This window comes from Mastomys coucha, unplaced genomic scaffold, assembly GCF_008632895.1.
Source record: "Mastomys coucha isolate ucsf_1 unplaced genomic scaffold, UCSF_Mcou_1 pScaffold21, whole genome shotgun sequence".
Lineage (NCBI taxonomy): Eukaryota > Metazoa > Chordata > Mammalia > Rodentia > Muridae > Mastomys > Mastomys coucha.
In genome coordinates, this window is record NW_022196904.1 from 49901115 (window position 1) to 49921958 (window position 20844).

At 33.8% G+C, this 20844-nt stretch overlaps 1 long non-coding RNA gene and 2 other non-coding genes across 7 annotated transcripts in view; all 3 read right to left on the reverse strand.

Annotated features, from left to right (window-relative positions):
• Positions 1–7: 7 nt before the first annotated feature.
• The window catches only part of LOC116102314, a 79483-nt gene continuing 58646 nt past the window's right edge, over positions 8–20844 (reverse strand). For 4 of the 5 annotated variants that reach the window (XR_004123068.1, XR_004123067.1, XR_004123069.1 and 1 more), the window contains 2 exons: positions 1311–1355; positions 538–781 (listed from right to left, as the gene is read on the reverse strand). This is a non-coding gene — a long non-coding RNA (uncharacterized LOC116102314). Of the gene's footprint in view, positions 278–537; positions 782–1310; positions 1356–20844 lie in introns of those variants that run through there. The other variant, XR_004123071.1, reaches the window with a different exon arrangement.
• Positions 515–593, reverse strand: LOC116104292. The gene has a single exon (XR_004123800.1). It is a non-coding gene; the product is annotated as a small nucleolar RNA SNORD115 (small nucleolar RNA).
• On the reverse strand, positions 1592–1670 carry LOC116104291. Its single transcript, XR_004123799.1, has one exon. It is a non-coding gene; the product is annotated as a small nucleolar RNA SNORD115 (small nucleolar RNA).

Consider the following 20844-nt stretch of genomic DNA (forward strand, 5'->3'; position numbering starts at 1 on the left):
AAGTGCTAATTATGTGAGTAAGACTAATTGGAAGTAGAGCACATTTCTAACCCTTCGTACTTCGGTGGGTCCACATAGTGGAACATACTCAAAACCTTCCTTCAGGTGGTATAATTTCTTGGTACTTTCATTCGTTCAGTCAGAAACATGGGCCTCTCTCAGTATAGGATGCCTACTAGGAAGGCACAACTCATTTCTAGGGGGAGCCATTGGCTATCTGCTTTCCACTTACCTGAGATATTTGGTTCTCTGCATTCCAAGAGGGCATGTCAGATGACTGCAAAACAACAGAAAAGACAGGTTCATGAGCAATGGGTGGGCCTCTCAGACTTGCACCCAGGTATGATGTGGGACCAGGTGCTTTTTGGCAAGCAATGTTTGCCAAGAAAGTTGCACCAAAGTGGTCCGGGTTTCCTCTTATGGGAAACAGGGTATGGCCATCTGAGGACTTGAGGGAAGTCCCCAAGGGGTCCCAGAGAGTAAAAGGACCACTTGTAAGCCTTTTCCAATGGTTGGGCCTCAGCGCAAATTCATTGAGATTGATATTTATGTCATCTCTTCTCTTCATGTAATTGGGCTGTCATCATTGACCCAGGTCTAGACTGAACACAGCTACCTATGCTTTTGTATCACCTGAGCAAACCGCTTACCTGGCCTGCCAACCTTGCCTCTGAGTTAAGAATGGTCACATGCCAATGCAGAGGGCTTCAGTGCAAAAAGTTCTTCCAGGGGTACAAAGCTCCTATGCTCCAAATTTTGATGAAGGTCTTCTCAGGCAGCACTGAAATTTCAATTTAACCACATGACTAACTTCCCCATAGAGGGAGAGTCTTTGGAATCTTTGATGAAAGGTTTGACATTTGGGAACATTATTTGGTGAGGAGCTATGTTAGAGATTATACACTACTTTTCTCACATATCAAGGTTCTGTCCCTTGGGTCTCCAAGGTCATGAGAAATCTTGCATTCAACCCAGCCCTGGAAGGCAGTGTTGACTTCTTCTTCCTAGTCAGCATTTAATCTAAAAGTTGGAGAATCCCATATTATGAATTTGTTCTCTTCTTCTATCCAGGAAATGTAAGTCATACTTATGTGGGTAAGAATATTTGGGAGTTGAGAAAATTTTTTTACCCTTTGTACATCTGTGGGTCTACATGGGAGAGCATACTCAAAATCGACGTTTAGGTGGTACCATTGCTTGTTACTTTTATTCCTACAGTTAGAAACCTGAGCCTGGCTCAGTTTTGGAGGGCAAATAGGAAGGCACAAGCATTTCTAAGAGAAGCCATTGGCTAACGGCTTTCCATTTACCTGGGATATGTGAATCTCTGCATTCCAAGGGGGCATATCAGATGACTGCAAAACACCAGAAAAGACAAGGTCATGAGCAATGGGTGGTCCTCTCAGACTTTCACCCAGGTATGATGTGGGACTTGGTGCTTGTTGGCATGCAGTGTTGGCCAACCGAGATGCACCAAGGGTGTACAGGTTTCCTCTGGTGGGAAACAGGAGTAGGCCATCTGAGGACTTGAGGAAAGTCCCCCAAATTCCCAAAGGTAAAAAGTATCACTTGTAAGCCTTTCCCCCTGTTTTGACCTCAGTGTCATCCTATTGAGCATGATTTTTATGTCATCACCTCTCTTCATGATTTTGTGTTTTCATCATTGACCCAAGCCTAGACTGAACATTGCTATCAATGCTTTTATATCTCCTAACATAGTCACTTTTCTGGTCTGCCTACAATGCCTCTGAGTTAAGAATGATCACATGCCAGTGGAAAGGGCTGCAGGGCAGAAAAGTCTTACAAGTTTGAAAGCCACCCTTGTTTGAAATTTTGAAGAATGTCTTCTCTATGTGAGGAAAAGCAAGCTGTCAAGCCACTTGTTGGCCCTTCTTTTCATAACTGTCTAAGCTGAGAGAAATTTTGAAATTTCCCTGCTGGAATAATGCCCCTGAGCAGAAAGTGTCTTGTGGCTGCCTCTTCTACTGCTACTGGACCCATCATCCTTTAACTTTTCATGGCTACCTTACTGGAAAGGTCAATGAAAACACAGATGACTGAATGCATTCCAAATTTGATTGACTGCTTCCTATAGAAGCAATAACCACAACACATGGGATGTTAACCTTACAATTATGTAGGGATCAATACTAAGGTTAAGCTGATGACTGGTATGGATGAATCAATGAAAGGATAGCTACATATAGTACGGAGGTAAGAATGGATATATTTGCATTCCTCTATATGCTTACTGCAAATTGAACCAGCATCATATATTTAAAGTGCTGTATATTGTCACTGTATGGTTTAGCTCCTAGACAATGCTGCCCACTTTCTGCCTTCTTGTTCCATATAGTACTCAAAGTCCTAGACAAAGCAATTACACAACAAAAAGTGGTCAAAGAGATACAAACTGGAGTGGAAATAGTAAAAAAAAAATCACTATTTGCAGATGATGTGATAGTATACTTAAGTAACTCCAAAAATAATTCTACCAGACATCTCCTAAACCTGATAAACAACTTCAGCAAAGAGGCTGGATATAATATTAACCCAAACAAATCAGTAGCCTTCCTCTACTCAAAGGATAAAATGGCTGAGATAGAAATTAGGGAAACAACACACTTCACAAATAGTCACAAATAAAATATAATGTCTTGGTGTGATTCTAACCAAGCAAATGAAAGATCTGTATGACAAGATTTTCAAGTCTCTGAAGAAAGAAATTGAAGAAGACCTCAGAAGATGGAAAAGTCCCCCATGCTCATGGATTGGTGGGATTAATATTGAAAAAATGGCCATCTTGCTGAAAGGAATCTACACATTCAATACAATCCCCATCAAAATTCCAGTTCAATTCTTCATAGAGTTAGAAAAAGCAATTTGCAAATTCATTTGGAATAGCAAAATACCAAGGGCAACAAAAACTATTCTTAAGAATAAAACAACATCTGGGGGAATCACCATCCTTAACCTCAAGCTGTATTACAGAGCAATAATGATAAAAATTGCTTCGTATTGGTACCAAGACCTGCAGGTAGATCAATGGAACAGAATTGAAGTCCCAGAAATGAACCCACATATCTATGGTCACTTGGTCTTTAATAAAGTAGCTCTGTTTGCCTCTTAAATGACTGTATTACATTTACATTACCATGCCTAACTAGATCACCATCCCCTGAAAACCTCTCCTTCAGGCACTCGATTTGCACTTTCTACTTCTGGGCTTTTGTATTCTGTATTATACTTTATTATTTTTCAGTGCTAAATTACTTTGATTTTTACATTGTTTTAATTAAAGGTTTTAAACAGTCTTATTAATCATTTACCTATTTTTGATCTACTTCAGTATTTTTTCTGTCTATGGTGGGTCTCTTGTCTTTTTATATAAACTTTATAACTAATCAGTCAGTGCTGGAATTGTATTTTAAATAGGACTCTGCTGAGTCAGTAAATCAAGTAAAGAATACATAAAGATAGTATTGAGTCTTTAAATCCATAAATACTGACTTAATTATTTAGACCTTTAATTCCATTCACAAGAGCATTGCATTTTTATGTATAGAGAAAAATGCATCCTGTAACTCATTATTTATATTTTGTTCTAAGGTTTCTTTCTAGTTTATGCATTATTTTGCATTTTGTTTGTCCATGACTTGTATGTAAGGAAACAACTGGTATATGTGTATTAATCTTACCTTACCATTTGAGTCTGAGATACTCATGAAGTGTTCAATTTAGAGTCCTGCTGGGCAGATGATAGACTTTTGAGAAATTAATAAATCTTGTGAGTTCATATTTAATCGGTGGAGTAACTCCTCAATAACATATCAATAATAATAAGATAGTAATATTCAGAGGTAACTCTAGTATGGAAATTTTGATCACTAGGAGCATGATGTGGTCTCTTCTTGTCTTTCTCTATTTTCTAGCCATGGTACAAGATGCAATATTCTACCAGGCCATTTATAACATGTAGTTTTGCTTCCTCACAGGCTCACAGCAAGAGATGGTTAAACACCAATTGAAGTTTCAAAGACTAGAAAAAATATTTGCAATTTAAATTGGTTTTCTTTCTGAGACAGTAAGATGGCTTAGCAGGTAAAGAAATTTTACCAAGCCTCATGGCCTAAGTTTGATCCTCATATTCCACATGTTATAAGGGAAAGTGTGCCATCAGTTGTTCTGTGTATATTTGTTGTGGCACAACACATACACACACACATGCATGCACATGCACATACACACATGTGCATACACAAATACATTACAAAAGAAAAAACTTAAATTGCTACTTTTAATATCGATACAGCAATAAAAAATTAGTATAGCTCATATACTTAAGTCATGATGCATTCAGGTACTACCTCTAAAGACTTTTTTTCATAAGTTCATTTCAGTGCTTTTATCAAAGACATTCATGTCTCCCAATGAAGGGCAGTTTTATTTCTTTAATCATAATTTGTAAGCCCTATTTCTTTGTCTTAACCCATGAACATGAGACTTCCAAAGACATATTGTAAAGAAATACTATCAGAAATATGATTCTAGCCTTATTTATTAAGTTACTTTAGTGTCCTGGGCTTTATGATTGATGTGAGCTAGATTTGGTCTCTGTAGATATTTTATCAAAAGGAGAATACTGCTTTAAAATATCTTTTTGCTAAAATTTCTATTTCTAGTAAATATTAGATTTCCCTACATACACTTCTTAACCTAGCAATGTTATTCTCCCCACCATAGGGTTTTGTAATTTAAATGATGATGTGTACTTTTACATAGAATAAGTTACAGTTTGCAGTTAGATATTTTATACATATTAGTGAATTCATTTTGATATTTTAAGAATTTTTGCCTAAATTTCAGAATTTATTAAATAACAAAGTCAAATAGGTCAGTAGTTTCAATGACAGAAATTTGTTATATAAGTGTTCCTACCTTGTTTACCTCACAAAGGTAAATACAATTTTAGTCTAATACTTTATGATTTTTGTCTTTGTAAAGCTGACCGTTTCATAAACACATTTAGTTTTATTTGAACATGCCCCCACTCAGATCTACTCTTTCTAGTTGTACCACCAATTTCATTCAGTCTCTACATTTTCTTTTATTTCCAGTTTACTCTCTCTACTTCATGCTACGTATAAATTCACAGAGTTAGGAATCACTCCAATATTGGTATCCTTTCAGGACTGCATCTCTAAAAGAAAGGAACTATCTCTCTTCCAGAATCTATATTTGTCAATTTATGATTACATATGAGTGATACTCTGTAAATGTTCATGCTGGTGTTTGGGTACCAATATCTTTGAGAGAAATGTTGGTATTTATTATCTTTCTGATGACAGGATTTCTAGTTTTGATTTTTAATTATCAAAATTTCCATCTCCATATGTATTCAAGAATATTTTCTCTTTTCCCATCCTAATTCCTAATCATGTTCATCACAGTTGTTTAAAATATATCATTGATAATTCTGTCATCTATATTTTGGTCATGATGCTATTAATACATTTCTTCATTCCAGATATTTATTCTTGACATGGCACATGCTATCATTTTTTTCTAATTTCTATACGTAATGAGAAACTGAGATTAATAGCCTTTAAAATGAGATTCATGGCATTCTTAACAGGAGTTGGATGGTTAAAGCTTATACTTGCTAAAGAACTGGAATTATTGAATTCCTTTAATATCTTTGATTGGATTTTGAATTTTGATATTCTGAGATATTTTGGGTAAGTTTAATGTGCTGACCTTACACAGAAGTTTCTACCATTGTATATAATCTTTAAATAACATGTGTTAATGTTTATGTTTGGGAAGAGGTGCCCATGTCACCATATACATGTGTATGTCAGATGGCAAGATGAAGCAGTAGGATCTCTGTAGTGAGAATTTTGAGTTCTTTAAAAAATAGATAAATATTATGCTAATATGTTTTCATTTTATTCCCAGATATGGAATATTGGGCTACTTAAGATTGTCTAGAGCAAATGCATGAGGTTTCCCTTTTGTTGTAGCAGGGTCATGATTTTGCCAGCCGCAGATAGTATTTGTGATTGTATGACTTTGGAATATGGGGACTTTTCTGAGGATATATGAATGCTATAGCCCTGAGAGGCTGGGTTCTTTGTTTAAAAAATATTATGTATTTATTGTTAGTTATATAAGTACCCTGTAGCTCTCCTCAGACACACACCAGAAGAGTACAACAAATCCCATTACAAATGGTTGTGAGCCACCATGCTGTTGCTGGGAATTGAACTCAGGACCTTTCAGAAGAGCAGTCAGTGCTCCTAACCTCTGAGCCATCTCTCCAGCCCAAGGCTAGATTCTTGATTATGGTGTGCTGTTGGTTGCTAGGTGACTGCAATTGGTGCAGTTTTTAAGTAGTAATTGATGAAGAAAAATCAAATAGATGAAATTGGATATCTTGACACTAAAGATAAAACTTGACCCAGAAACTTTATGGTGTAATCAAGAAGAAGTATTCTAACATAAAAGTTTCCCCCGTCACCTTTATCTATTTTTCTTTTCTATGTCATGTTAGAGTGTTGAAACAGTTGAGGAATAGGGGTAAAACTATGAAAGGAAAAAAAAACCAACAAAGTAACCAAAGTTAGCCTACAAATGGCGCCCAGGTGATGGACTAGGCAGAATGTGATATTTGATTTCAAATGGCATACAGGAAATGGCAGAGGATAAAGGGATGTATATTTTCTTTCAAGATTCTAGGAAAAAAATATTGTTATTACTTCTGCTGGGATACCCACTACTTTGCTACCAGAAGGGATTGCCTGTTTTGTTTTTGTTTTTGTTTTTAATATCTTTGTATATTCTGATTCAAAAAAATTGTGGAAATGCCTAATTGGTTGGAGAAATTGCACATGGAAATGGAAGGACTTGGGAAACAAGAAGTGGTTGAGATGGGAAAAGAAAATAGGTAAGCTCATTCTTTCTTCTCTCAAACATTTGCAGAGTTGGTTGTGCGCCTGAAAAAATCGTATGTGGAAGTTGAAGTGTATAGAAGCAAAGAGTGCTTGAAAAGGAAAAAATACCTAAAGGGTTCAATCCCAGCGACTGAGCAATTGAGCAGGAATTTCTTGCAGAAGATAAGTGGGAAAGAAACAATACTGTAGGGTATTTGAGTCAGAAGAAGGCTGAAAATGCTAGAGGACAATCTGATGAAATAGCCAGTTTTAAAATAAAGGGTTAATCTGGAAACAAAAACACTGCTAGAGGTAGAGGATGGGCAGCCCTGGCTTAAGATATCATCACTAACTTTCCCAATGAAAATACAGCACAGTCTTCTAATGGCTCAGAAGAAAATTATTACAAAATAGGGTGGTGTCCTACTGAGTGATAGATCCTAAGGTTTTATAAAGAAGCTATAATTTCATAATGTATGCACTCACCTTAAATTAAACAATTTCTAAGTAACTTTGCTACTTGGAATAGAATTATTCCCCAGGAATAGAATTATCTGATAACAGCATTTTAGATAGCAGGTCCCACAGTTATAATGGTTAACATGGTAGAGGGAAGAAACTGTGAGTATTGAAAAGCAAAATAGAGTTAGTGGACTGAGTAGAGCCAAAGATCAGTTGTTACATAAAGGGGAGTACTTTTACATACAAGAACAAATTCATCCAACTGTAGGAAAATGTCTCTTACCATTGGGATAAAATTGGGAACTTTGAATAAATTTGAGGACCATGAGAAAGGACCACTTTATTTACAAAGATTATACAAAACTCTGGAGAAGCTTTCACTGATTGTTTTTACAGAGACTACGCTCAGCTTTGAGCACAGATGTATCAGTCATCTGTTGAACAAATCAGGTGTTGTGAGAATCCTTATCATCTGAAACTTCAAGTCCAAGTTTTAAAATATCATTAGGCCACTAAAGGTATAGGAAGCACCTTTGTAGAATTGGCTAAGAATATAACTGGTATTGGTTCTAATGTTTACCAAGCTTAATACCATATGTTAAGCTGTTGCTATAGTTCTCTGATATGAAAGAACCTAGTGCTTCAATTAAATAGATCATTTTGAAAGAAACTGTGACCAAGCCACTCAGTGCCTTGATCTCAAAATGTCCAGTGCTTTGTTGTGCAAAATATTGCACTTTGCACCAAAAAACTGAGTATGCCATTTCTTTCTCTCTTTTTGTTGTTGTTGTTGTTTTCTAGACAGGGTTTCTCTGTATTGCCCTGGCTATCCTGGAATTCACTCCTTAGACCAGGCTGGCTTCAAATTCAGAAATCCACCTGACTCTGCTTCCCAAGTGTTGGGATTAAAGGCATGATCCAGCTCTTCCCGGCTAGTATGCCATTTCTAGTGACAATGAGTTTTCTAAATATAAATGAAAGAGAAGGCCTGGGTTTCCGTGGGAGTGCACATACTGTGGCAATGGTTGTCATTAAACCTATGGGTATAGGTCTAGGAGGGGTATCCAAGACATCAAGGTAATTTCTTACAGAGGTGAAACAAAATTGGGGAACCTGGTTTGAAGCACTCCATCTGGCTATGATTTGCCTCTTTTTCTAACTGTGGCATGATGGTATGAGCTGCAGATAGTTTCTGTGATTTTTAAATATTCAGAATTTTGGGTACTCTTTAGAGGGTAGCCAAATAAATGCTATGGACCAGAGATGTGGTTCATTGGTTGTTGTTTCATTGCCTTTATTTCCAGCTTGTTAAGTATTTAGCTGTATGTAAAGAATAAACAATATAAAGAAATTAAATACCTTGTCAGCAAAGGTCAAATTTGCCCCAAGGAACTGGATGCCCTGAAACATTCCCACTTCTCCACACGTATTCTTTTTTCCTATCTGGTCTTAGGGGATTGAAAGTGTGGAAGAATTAGGGTGTAGAAGATTGAAAGAAAGAAGAACTCACAAAGAAGCCAAAGAGCAACTACGGTGTCTCCTTCCCTGTGTGCTTGGAAGTACAGGTCATCAGGTTGTTATAGAAGCACCTGTACCTGCTGGTCCATTTCACAATTCTGGAATGATTTTTTTTATATTTTTTGTTTATTTACTTACATATTCATAAATTTTTGTGTGAGAGTAATTGTAAAAGTGTGTGTGTATGTGTGTGTGTGTGTGTGTGTGTCAAGATTAGAGAATAATTTATAGAACTTGGATTGTTTTGTACTATGTGAGTCCAATGGATAAAATATAAGTCATCAGACTTAGAAACAAGGGGTTTTATCCATTGAGCCATCTCCTGATCAATGCACATCTTTCTTCTACGCCTAAAAGTCCTTCTATTTTTTTCTTTTGTTTTAATTCTACTAATGCATTTCCCAAAATAATTGACTTCTATTGGCTACTGTTAGTTTATTCGTTTGTTAATGGCTAGAAAGTCATTGGCTAGAAGAGAAAGGCCCAACTCCCCAAAACAGTACAACTATGGTAAAGTATGTTGATTAGAAATGAGAACTGTGCTGTAGAAAATCGGTGTAATTCACTATAATTTCTCTGATCACTTTCAATACTACAATGGCTTCCTTCTCAGATATTGACCATGAGATACTACAGAGATTTTTGTCTGTAGGTATAACACACACTGTGGAGTTCCCAGTACCTTTTCCTCTCATTTTTGATACATTGTTCTCAGTCATTCATTTGTGTTTTCATATAAGTATTTCCATCTATTGATGTCTCCAGTGATTTTTTGTTCCATGTATGTAATTATTAGCTTCAACTGCTTCAAATTATTTGTGAACTTCTTCACTGAAGATACCATTATATGATAGCTTCAGGAGGAAAATAGTTTTTTCCTGGCTTATCTTGGCAACACAAGAATGAGGATGTGTACATGCTTCTATATCATAGTAGAAGTCAGAAACGAGAGCTGTTTTATTTAAGACAAAACAAAAATGTTTTTCATTTCTTAGAAAAAATCTTAAATGATCATAATACATAATTCTTTATTTTTCAAAGTGTAACATGATTTAAATTTCTATCCCATATATGGGTCTGAAAACTATGTTTTTTACAGTTAATTCCCAGGCTTTGCTAGTAAAATTACAATATTCTGAAAATAAAATATATTTTCCTTAAGTATAGTTAAGCATGAACTATTATATATATGTAAAATGTCTAAAAGGTATATGACTATATACCCCACTTATATATTACTATATACTTTCAGCAGATATTAAATTATTTATTTTTCTATTTTGTTATATTTTAATTATTTCATTTTATTATTTAATTATTTTTAAATGATTGATAGAAATTTACTTTTAAAATTCTTTGTGTTTGAACATGTTTAAGTTATAGGGAAATCAGTATAACTTATGTATGTGTGTGTGTATATATATGTATGTACATATACATACATACATACATATATATGCATATATATAGTTCATGGTGATATGTATATATATTCACTTTTATATTTTCCTTTATTCTTTAGTGGTAATAATAATATCTATCACCATTGCTTGAAGGACATCAACTTAATTTATAAGAGGACTTTGGGGTTTCTACTCCTCCAGGTAGCATGCAGATAGTGATGAATCTGGTCAAAACTGGCTTTCATCTATATAACCACAATCCAAAAATATTGTGTGAGCTGGCCTCTCTTCATTTTTTCTCTCAGTCTTCTCCAAATGATTACAATACTTTCACCTGGTTTTAACTAAAAAAAACCCAGCTTACATCTAATTTAAACTGACTTCTACTTTGCCATAAAATTATGTAAAACTTTTCTATATATTACAGAACAAAAAATATAAATTTTTTCTCACTATCTTTTAGCAGGACACCTCTTTCAAAAGATACTGCTCAGTTTCAAAATTTTAAATTCAATTTAGCTCTTTCACTTTGAAACTTAAGTGATTATTTGAAATTTACTTTCACACTTAGAAAATTTGTGTTAGAACAGTAAAAGACAGAAAAATCTCTTTATTTCAGCTTGAAGTTATGTGACAGAATAATAGATAAAAACAAGAGATAATTGTAAACAAAGTTCAGTGGTCCCATGAAAGGAAACAGTAGCAAAGTATTATCAGGCTTGATCAGCTCATTCTACAGAATTGTCATTGTAAAAACCACATGAAAAATTGTGTGTTTTTGAGGTAAAATGTGGTATAAATTATGAAAAGTTAGGTTATGTATACACATGAATTTGTTTCCATTAAATTGATACAGTTTTTCTATTGTCTTCACTGACATGATTTTCTTATCTGAGGAATTTGGTGCCAGCAAAACATAAGTTTCACACAAAGTTTTAATTATTACAAGAGTGAATATTCATCCACACTAAGGCCTTGAAATCAAATACAGGCTTCTATGCAAGTTAAATAAGTGTCTCATCATTAAACTATATGCTTGTCCCAAGAACTACCTTAAAAACACATTATTTTTACAGGAGGTAAAAGTAAGTTAGTAAGGTGTTCTTATACAACCATGAAGACCTGAGTTCAACTATCATAATGGACTTTTAGAAAAATAATGTACATGATGGTTGTCACATGTAATCATAGCACTAACAAGATTACTAGTAAGAAGGGGTTCTTGGCCAGCCAGACTAATATAATCAGGGGAGCACAAGTCACAGGGAGAGACTCTGTCTTAAATCTTAAACAATAATGCTCCTAAAGATTGAACCCCCACCCCCCGCACACACACACATACACAGAAAGACAAACAAACACAAAACACATTCATAACATTATTAGTAAAAATATCAAAGATCCATTGATTTCTTTTCCTATAAATCCTCATTTTCTTGTGTCAACACACAAAAATTCTTAAATATTTCTTCATCAGTCTTACACTATCTTGAGCCCATGCATAAAAAATACTGCCATGAAGAAGAGCTAATATCATTTACTGAATTTTCTTCCATTTCCACATTGAAATACAATTGTTTGTGTTGTCAAAAAAATGTTTAGGTAAAATTTTGCAAAAATCTACCATCACATGATATTACCACAGTGATCTTTTAAACCTCAGTCTAATACCTCAAATTTGAGTGTGGCTATATCATTGAGCCCTTAGATTCTTTGTCTCAAATTCCCTGTGGCTTAACAGTGAGATACAGATAGTCTTGCTGGGATAAATTCAAATATATCTTCATTGTTTTTCCAGTATACTGAACTTATTTTGTCTTCTAATATGAAAAAAATATTGTAAGTGCTTTTATTAAATATGAAATGTTTTATTTTCTTTTAACTCTTGCATGTGTTTCACTACATTACTATTCATTTTTCTTCTGATGATAATTATGAGGAGGGGGAGAAGGAGAAGAAAGATAAGGATGATGACAACAAGGACAAGGATCTTGAGGGGGAGGAGGAGAAGAAGGAAGTGCATGCATGAAAGTAATATTTTAAATTTCTTGATCCAAAAAGAAAACATTTATATGGGTGCTACAAAATCCATTATTAAGTCCCAGATGCCAGGAAAGGAAGAGGCTCCCAGCATCTAACAGGAATGAGATTAGCAGAAATGCCCAACAAAAGGAAGTGAGAACATGAAGAAAGGCCACATTCTGAAGTTAGGTATTGCACCCCGATTGAGGGATGTGGCCACACACCCATCTCCAAAATTTTCACCCAGAATTCCTTTTGTCTAAAGGAAATACAGGGACAAAGATTGGAGTCCTGAAGAGACTGAAGGAGAGGCAGTCCAGAGACTGCCCTACCTGGGGATCCATGCCAAATGCAGAAGAAAACCCAGACACTATTGCTAATGCCATGAAGTGCTTCCTGACATGAACCTGATATGGCTGTCTCCTGGGAGACTCTGTCAGAGCCTTACCAATGCTAATATGAATTCTCACAGCCAATCATTGAGCATAAGGTGAGTGGAGAAGTTAGGTAAAAGATTGAAGGAGATGAAGTGGTTTTCAACACACTAGGAACAAAATAACAAGCAACCAGAAACACCCAGAGCTCCCATTGACTAAATCATCAACAGAAGAGTACACATGGAGGGACCTATGGCCCTAGCCACATATATAGCAGAGTATGTCCTTGTCAGGCATCAATGGGAGAAGAGGAAGTTGGTCACGTGAAGGCTTGATGCCCCAGTATAGTGGAATATGAGAGCAGGAGGCAGGAGTTTGTGGTTAGAATGAGGAACACCCTTCTAGAAGCAGGAGGAGGGGTGATAGGATAGGGGGTTCCCGAGGGGTGGGAGAACCAGGAAACGGGATAATTCTTTATAAATATGTAAAACTCCTAAATATGGCAAAAGAAAATGTAACCAAAAATCAAAGTGAAATATGGCTTAGTAAAGTTAAAATTATATACCTACTCAAGCTCAACCAAAACTACATCTCAGCATGGAGAGCAAGTACAAGCATGAAATTCTATCCTGTATGTAAAAAATTATTGCCAATTGACAGATAATGTCAAAGGAAGAGTCAGTTTTATTTAATGATATGACCCCTGATAGATTGATTGTTCTTCAGTAGTAGATCACAATATACACATAAGTATAGGCAGCATATATTGGATGTGAAATACTGAAAAAGGGAGAACATAAACTTGGATGGTTAGTGAAGGGGAGTGTATATGTCAGGAGTTGGTAGGTAGGGGTAAATATAATCAAAATATATTTCATGAAAATCTCAAAAAACTAATAAAAACTAATAAGAAAAATATATTTGCATATTAGAATGCATTGTTTATTAAAATATTTACTTTAGAAAATAATGAAATAAATGCCACTAAGAAAAGATACTGAATATTTGTCAAAACAGGACATTATTAATGACTTTTTCTTTACTATAACTATTATGTTCAACAACATAACAAGAGTACTTAGAATTTATTTGTAGTCTAACCTTAAGGATTTTATTAGGTTTATTAATGTGAAAAAAAGCTTAAAATTATAAACCTTTGCTGTATTGCCTTCTAGAGATGATAAAGTATAAAATAATAAAATTAGAACTTTCTTAAAAAAGTTTTTGAGAATACTCATTCTCTTTCACGAAAACCATGAATAATAGTATTTGACATTTTGTAATTGAACATTGAGACATTCTGATACCATAGCATAACATGAGCCTTATGACAGGGTCACTTGATTTTTCTGGGATATAACTTTCAAAAGCACAGCCTACAAAGCAGTCATGAGACTCAAGTAGGTGCCCTCCACTTGGTCCTCTGGACAGATGGTTTTGTCATTTATTAATCATTTTTACTTCACAAGAATTCCACAGCATAGTAAAATAAAAGAAAATCTCCAAAGAAAGGGAAAATAGAGGTTTTCCTTTGTGGTAAAATCATGATTCTTTAGCTAATGGGATTCAAAACAAGCCAAAGTGTGTGCCTTCATTTTCTCTGTTCTTGAAAGCTTTAATGGAGATCACACACACACACACACACACACACACACACACACACACACACACATGCATGCATGCAGGCATGCACACATACACACTCATGCACCAGTGTTTTGTTGTTCACAATATTGACCATCTAACAGGCTAATTTTTGTAATGACTCACGAGCAATGTCTTTTACCCATTTTAGTAAAGAATATTCTTTTCTTGATGAGGATGGCTTTTTTTGTGTTTTCTGTATATTGTGGATATTAATGCTCTGTTAGATTAACATTTTGAAAATATTGTCTTCCAATTTAGAGGTTGTTTCCTCACTAATTCAGTGAAGTTTTAATATAAAAAATCATGCTAAAACCCCCTTATGTTACATTATTTTTCATATAAGGATTCAAGATGATAATGTTAAATATATTAATATATATGCATATATGAAATTATTCCTAAGGGCCAGAAAACTACAAAAGGGAATATAAGATGTAAGAAGAAAATAGGATATGAAGGAGAATTATGTTAGAGAGATATTAGACATGTTAGACATTAAAGAGAAAGGTCAATATTTGAAGCAAATCAATAGAGTACTGAAAAGAGGTAGGAAGAGAGAAAAATCAGGGAAGAATCAACTAAAATAGTGTTTGAAAAATGCTATAAAGTCATGTTTCTTTGTGAGCTAATTATATAGAAAGAAAAGAAATGTTAGAAATTTAGAAATAAAAGCTTATTTCTAGAAGACCTGACCACAGAAAAAAGAAACAGACTAGAAATACGTACAAAACCATGAAAATATTTATACCCTATTGGTTTGATAAAGTACCGGGAACACATATTGGAGAAAGAAGAATCTATTCAATCCTTAGTGATCTAAAAAGTGGATTTATATAAAAAGAAGGAAACCTATCTCTCTCCTCTTACTATGTACAAAAAGCTCAAAATTATCTAAAGATGTTCAGATAGGCCCAACATCTATGAACATACTAGAATATATGAGTAAATAGCTGAGACTAAAAACATACAAATAAATTCCATGTTTCAAAAGAAACAGTCTACAAATTGACAGATGTTTCAGTGTTAATTTTGATAGGGTAGACATTACTACTGAAAACAATCATTATTAGATGGAACATAATGAGGGGTATTGTACTTTGTTCCTGTATACTCATCAAAGGCATTGAATTCTGAGCATGTAATTAGATTAATCTTGATTTTGTTTGGACAAGATGGACTCTTGATCTGGAAGTATCAATTAGTGATCAATGGAATTGGAAATATAAGTAAAGTTCTTGTTGCATAAGTAAGATAACCTGAGGTATCATCTCCAAGAATCATGTAAAGTCTGGTATGATGGGACAAGCCTGTAAACACAATCTAAGGATGTAGAGACAGGAGGATCCCAGACACACACTGGTCAGGTAGGCTAACTGAAACAGTGAACACTAAGTTCAATGAGAGACCCCATCTTAAAAAATATGGTAAAACATGTTGGAGGAAAATATTTAACATTTACCTCTCTCCTTCTTATACACATGCATACATACATGTTTATACATATGTAAACACACAGAGATGATTAGTAAATTAAAGAACATTTTAAATATGCCTAAAACATGGTTATTATAAAAAGAAACATTGTTACAAAAAAGTATACTACAGCACAATGTTAAGAATTATAAAGAATTTTTCCTGGCTTTTAGTTCTTACTATTAACCTACATTATTTTTTTTATCCTACATTCTTGACTAAATCTTTAGAGAGGTTCCTACAGTTTATTATAAAATAAAAGTAATTGATGACAGTTTTCAAAGAGTTACTGGGATAAATATGCAGTTAAAATACTGACACTAATGACCACTTTCTGTCAGAGGATGTCAAATAAAAAAATTCAGTTGAATTATAAAATGAACTTGTAAATAGCAAAGAAATATTGACTAATGCTCACAGTCAATTTTGCTGTATGGAATTCACTAATATTATCATATTCTATATGCTTATTCTTATGCATATGCTATAATTTGCATGTGTTACCAGAACAAAAATATTTAAAGAGAAAAGGTCAGACAGTAAAAGTAGCTGACATAGTAGGAAATGTTGACTATTTATAAACAAATTTGATAAGCACCTTCTGCAATGGAGTTAAAACATATATTTATTTTTATACTGATTTGAAGAATAAACTTAAGTTTTATTGGAGATTTTCAAATCAATCAGAAAGAAAATATCTAGAATTTTGTTTGTTCAAACAAATTGGTAGTATTAGATACCACCATGTTACTAATATTGTATTTAGAGGCTTGAAATTTGTTCCAACATAAGATACAAATTTAATCCTACTGACAATAATTTTTCAATTTTCAAAAGAAGAAAAAATAAAAATTATAAGCTCAAATTCAGAGAATTATCAGAGTTGCTATGGCCAATAAATACAGTGAGCTAGCTGTATGTGATCCTAGCTACTCAGGAAACTGGTGCAGGAGAACCATTTGAGCCCATTACCTCGAAGACATCTGAAATGAGAGAGCGTGTATCTTAAATAAATACTGACTTCCAGTAAATTAAATGTCATTGTTTCAGGTAACACTAAGTCATTCTATGAGTATGATTATCACTTGTGATTCTAGGCTGCTAATTGGTCTAAGTCAAACATTACAGTTGACTCAGCCAATTTATCTCTAACTGCAAGATGTCTAAATATATCCTTCCCCAGTCATACACTAAATGAATTTTACAAAGTTTAATCTTCACAGATTTATTTTTTCTGAGAGAGATACTTCAGAACAAATGCTATATAATCTTGATAGAGTGGACTTTACTGAATATTATTAGCTTGTCTATAAAAAGATTTCTAGGGATTAATAATCAACTGAGGTTTTGATAAATGGAACAAGAGCAATCTTAAATTATTAACAGATAACTACAATTTAGAAATTTTAAGAAGTATGGTGTCTTTGGAAAAAGACAGTTTCTGGGACTATCAAACTAAGTAAATTTCTGGATTAAATGTAAATAATACATGTAAAAACTACACAACTTGAAAGAAAACTATAAATTTGAGGCTATTACCTTGAATATGTCTAATTTCACTGAAATTATGAGTAAAAATCATTTTGTTTTTGTGTGAACTCTTTTGATGCCATGATCACTATTTTGAAAAGTAATATGAACAGTTATATTACTTGACAAGCTCAGGAGAAATTTTGCATTAAGCACAACATTGAATAGTTCTGAAAGACAGATATTTTATTATAAAATAAACATCTATCAGTTACTACCTACAACCCAGACCAGAAATTACTTCTTCATGAACAAGTGCCTTAGTTTGGTATAATATCTAATACCAACTCATTTTATCTCATTGATTTCTCCGCTAAAAAGGCCTTCGGGCAATTTTAAAGGGAAAAAATAGTCATTGACTTAAGAACTGAAACTGTAGTCACTCAAAGAGAATTCAATATTGTTTTATTCTTTCCTTATGTCACTTCAGTTCATATTTTACTGAAGGTCCAGAAATAATGATTAAATCATGATGCTGTCTGCAGTGTATTAAGCTACAGATGGATTGTGAAATGTTCCTCTTACTTCAAAGAAATAGGAAATTGTTCAAAACACTACAAATGTAAATGTAATAATGAAATGTTGAAGGGAGATATGATGTTTGGTTTAATGGGTGTATTTCTGGATCCCTGTTGAAATGCAAGTACCACACCCATATCACAATATTTCATATCATCGGATGTTTTGCTGAAGATGTGTGGTAGCCAGTATGATAACTGTGATTGCTTATCCTCTGCCTATTTAATGGTACATGTGAGGACATAAGGTGTCATCACACAAAAATACACACACACACACACACACACACACACACACTCATACCCACAACTCAATACACACATGTGCAGAGAGACAGAGACAGACAGACAGACAGACAGACAGACAGAGTGGAAGAGGAAGAGAGAGAGAGATCACTATCTTCATCCATGTAATAGGCAATGGTCTTGAAACTCATGTCCAAAATTATGTTGTTCATCAAAAATCTTCCAGAAAGACAACTAACTCAGATACAACCCCAAACTAGAGTTTGTCTTTCACTCTCTTAGATTATCTTAACTGTCCTTTTTGTGTCTCCTTATAAACTTACAAATGTGTGCCATGTTCATTACCATTCCCAAGGCTCTATACTGAAAGACTCCCACACATACTTAATGAAACTTCATGATGGTTTATCAAACAGAAAACAGCCAAAACCACAATCTTCAAATTCTTGATTTCCCTTTCTTCTCTCTAAAATACATGTATGTTAATTTTATTAAGGAATATATTATTTTATATGCTTTCCAAAAGTTGGCATTTAATATATATAACATAACCAATGACTCTTCAATGTTTTGAAGAGTTATAACATATATTGAACACATTTAAAACCCCATAGGTTGTTCTAGTATATTTTTTACAACATATCTTTTAATGTTGGCAATAGCTAATATTGATCATCCTCTTTTACCACAGAGACAAACAGAAATAAGATAGAAATTATAATCTAAACAAGTTTGAAGCTAGAATAATATGTGTTAATTGTTAGTTACTTGTCTTGACTCTATCAACCTTGAAATTGGAGTGGTGACATCTAATTGTATATGTGTCACAAATTATATTGTAGAATCATACTGAATGCCATATGTAGAAGATGTAAGGAATTTCATCTCAGAAAATAGTACTAACTGCATACTTTTTAACCCAGTATTTTCTTCCCTGAATAAAATAAAATGAGGTTGTATAATTTTAGTAGTTTTTGATACTTCTGACTGTCACTGACTAGAATGTAGAGGCAATTTATAGTCATGTAAGGACTAAAGAATGGATTAAAATGAAGAATAATTAGCAATACAAAAATAAGCTTGTAATTTCCATTGTAATAAGACCATTCAAATATATGTCATAACACATGTTAATCATCAAATGTCTATCTCATTCTTGAGCCTTCAATAAAATGGGTCTGTCCTCTGTATTGATAACATACATACATGAAGATGGGAAAGATAATACATACTGTACAGATGGCATATGGCAATACCTCAATATGTAATGATAATGAGAATATTATCATACAGAAGTAAACTTCTGTGTCCAAAACATAAACAAAAAGAATCTATCTATAAACATATATCATTTTTGAAGTATACTTCTGATCTGTCTGAAGTAGATCTATTGTGTCTTGAGAAGTTAAGTATCATGGTTGTATCTATGGAATTTCTCTAGATGAAAGTCCCAAAGTTCATAAGTAAAGGATACTGACAACAGCAGCTTCTGACAAATCTGCTTGTCACTTTAACTTAGTCTGTCAAACTGCTGATTCATGCACTCAATGAATAGATTTCACTATAGCATCCATTTATGTCAAACGCTCTGTCAGATACAAGAAAAGTACAACCCTTCTTGAGGTTGCTTTTACAGAACTCAGTATAGTGTCAATAGCCAATGTGGTAATGTCAATGGCCTTATATACTATGTATGATTTTCACTTGCATGTCTGATAATCAAGCTTCCCTTATTCTATCACTTAAATACCTGCTCACAATAAACTTCTACATCAAGAGAAGTTATACCATACATTGTTTCCATACATTTGTATGTTTTTTTAGATATGTATATTTTTCAAATTTACCCAATTATTTAATGAAACATTGTGAAACTAAGAAATTTATTAAACATTCTCTAGACTTCTGATTCCTTACAGATACCATTGTGTCTATGTAGAGAGAAAATGAAAGATTTTTTTATGTTCTAGGTAAAAAACAAATTTTATCTTCTGCTTTCATAATTCTTTTAGAAAATAAGAATTTATTTTATAATTTGTATCTAGTTTGTTAGCTTACTGAAATGTATTGTTGAGACAAATTGACTGTCACTATCATCCCTAAATAAACTTGTTTCAAAGTGTTTGTGAAGTGTATTAATATACACCACTCTTGCTGGCTATAAAAGTTCATGTACTCTATTTCTTGCAGAAGAGGTCATTTTGGGTACTGAATACAGGCTCTGTGCCAATGGTCATTCATGTTTGACTCCAAATAAATTATTTCTTTGTTTCCCTTAAAACATAGACAATTTATATGAAAATATTCATGGCATTGAACATCTGTTCAAAATGAGCATGTACCAAGATTTTCAGATTGCCTAGGAAGTACTGATACTAAGGTACAAAGACAGTTCAGGGGAATATTGGCTGAAAAAAGATAAAATGGATATTTAGTAGAACAGTATCAACTCCAACAGCAATGTTGCCTCTTCTACCCTAAGCCTAATTTAAAAGAAAACAGAATTTCTAATTTTACTCTTAACTTATCAATGATGAATATGATTTTATATCCCACTAAGGGAAGATAGGTCCTTCCTGGAAGAATATAGATATGGTATATTCCAGGGAATATTCCCTGTAGCTTTCAGTAAATGTAGTACTTAATAGTTTATTCAGGAAGCAAATGTATCAGAATATACCCAGAACAGTTTTAACTGTGTAACATACAATTTTTT